Source organism: Petaurus breviceps, unplaced genomic scaffold, assembly GCF_028583685.1.
Source record: "Petaurus breviceps papuanus isolate PSGF00001 unplaced genomic scaffold, PetGlider_PUasm1.0 175, whole genome shotgun sequence".
Taxonomy (NCBI): domain Eukaryota; kingdom Metazoa; phylum Chordata; class Mammalia; order Diprotodontia; family Petauridae; genus Petaurus; species Petaurus breviceps.
In genome coordinates this window covers 36,196,201-36,198,856 of record NW_027185764.1, presented here as the reverse complement: position 1 = coordinate 36,198,856, position 2,656 = coordinate 36,196,201, and positions in this window count along the sequence as shown.

The window sequence follows — 2,656 nt, the reverse complement described above, 5'->3', positions numbered from 1 at the left end:
TCTCTCTCTCTCTCTCTCTCTCTCTCTCTCTCTCTCTCTCTCTCTCTCTCTCTCTCTCTCTCTCTCTCTCTCTCTCTCTCTCTCTCTCCCCCCTCTCTCTCCCTCTCTCTCTCCTTCTGTCCACCAAAGATCATTAAAACTTTCCAAATCCAAGTCATAAGTGGAAGAAGAAGAAAAATGTGAGGTTTCCACTACTGCAAACTAGGTCAGATTCAATGAAGAGTCTGAGAAGATTTCCTTCTAGGTAAAATGAAGGAGTTGGACTAGATTATTTTTAAAATCTCTTCTAACTATAAAATCCTGTCTACAAGGCAGGGAAGAATCAATACATATGAACAAAAGAAGAGACAGATGGGTTTATGGAGGATGTGGCAACATTATTACTTCAAGAGGCTGAAAAGGGGAAAAATTATAGCATTTAGAGCTGGAAGGGAATCTTAATATTTCCATGCTCACTTTCCACACATATACCCCAGTTTTACAGGTGACAATATTGGTAGCTTTTTAAGGTCATGTGGATAGTAAAATAAATTAATCCCCCTTCACTTAAAATCTTATGCTCCTTTTGAAAGCATCCTCTTCACTCTTTTCTCAAAGGAACAACAGAACCAGTAGATAATAGTATAGAATATAACAAATTTAAAGTCTTATAAGAATAATTGAAATACTGTCTTTTTCATTCTAATGAACGTCAACTCTAGGAATGAGCATGCTTTAGGCTGTGGTCTGGCCTTGCATACCAGAGTGCTAGACATTCAGAGTAGATACTCCTCTGTCAGTGGAGGAACTTCAAACTAGAGTTTTTTTCTGACTGATAACAGCTCAATTTCCTCTGTTCTTCAGCTAACTAAGTATTAAGTTACATGATAAAGCATAAGATAAAGACTGGCCCTTTGATTTGGCTGATATATGGAAATGCCAGTTGAGGAAAACCTTTCTAACAATGTAGGCCTATACTTATCTCTGAAATTTATACTCTTAGAGACCTGTCTAGGGTGCTGAGAGGTTAACTTATTTGCCCAGGGTCACACATCCCAAATGCCTCAGAGGTAGTGCTTGAATCAGGTCTTTCTGTCTTCCAGGACAGCTGTCATAGTAGATAAAATATGAGGCAGCATTTTAAGTGATAAAAATATTTAATTCCCTTTTGCAGATGAAGACATTGAGGCACAGGGAGATTAAGTAGTTTGTGTACACCCTCCAGTTGGTATGCTTCAAAGCCTCATCTGAAGCTAGGTTTCCTGCACAAAAATTCAGCTTCCTTTCTGTATTGTCACTATTCTTGTGTGGATGTAAGGATTGTGAATGTTGCCCATAGCAAAATTAATACAATTTACACATTCAAACATTTTGGTCAAAATACGATAATTTGATCTTATTCTAAAATGTCTTAGAAATATATTAATGTGAAATAATACTATTCAAACAGATTTGTAATATTTAAAAATATAAAAATTACAAAAATTACAATTTTTCAAAAATAATTTAGAAAATACAATCACAAATCTAATCAATGCTTCAGATTACAAAATTATGTTATCATTTGAAGGACCGAAGGCTGGTAGTAACTTTGAGAGTACATTCCTAGTACACACGTAAATTGGGGACTGAAAGAAATGTACTATTCTTTAAGAAGATGCTGAGAGGTTAATACTGTGGGTTTCTCTGTCTTTTAAAAAAGTGCCAAATTTCTTCATCTGAGGCAAACATACTCATCATATACTCATAGTCAGAATCAATCAGAATGAATCAAGATTATTTATTTATGCAAACACTGAAATGATATACAACCTCATTAAACAGGCAATATGGTCAGCTAGGTGGTACAGTGAATACAACACCAGCACTGGACTCAAGATAACTTGAGTTCAAATCCAGCCTCAGAAACTTGACTTTTACTAGATGTCTGACCTTGGGCAAGTCATTTAACTCTTATTGCCTTGCCTTCTTCCATCCAAAAGCAAAATAGAAGAGTTTGTCATCCATTTCATATAAGGGAGAAGTGTACCCAGTGTCTAAATTTACTATTAAAAATGAAGTAAACCAAAGATATTTATTTTATCTATTAGTGTTGAAGGTTGGTGTTTTTTATTGGGAAGTAGACAAAAACACAATAATAAACTGGAACATTTTTTCACATCCTAAAATTAAACAAGATAACCAAAAATGAAGACTGTATTTATAGCAATCTTCTGCATACCATAAGTTCTTAGTAACTAATCTTAGTAATCACTTAGTAATACATGACAAATACAGGGTATTCATAGAAATCTTGGAAAATATGTATGAACTGATGTAGCAGAAAATGAGAGCAAATAGAAGAATAGTATACAAAGTGATATAATATAAAAGAGAATCTCAAAAAAAAGGAATAAATAACTCTGAGTAACTGAGAAACACACAGTGCTTCTTGAAAACAGATGATGACATACTTCCCTCCACTTGACAGAGAGCCAGGGCAATAGAAGTTAACGATATTGAATAGATTGTTAGATTACGTTATTACATTGTTCTTATTTTCATGAAAAGGGAATGAACATCATGGCATAAGAGATATAAAAATGCTGATGAAGATAGTACCTCAAACAGAGAGAGACAGAGACAGAGACAGAGAGAGAGAGAGAGAGAGAGAGAGAGAGAGAGAGAGAGAGAGAGA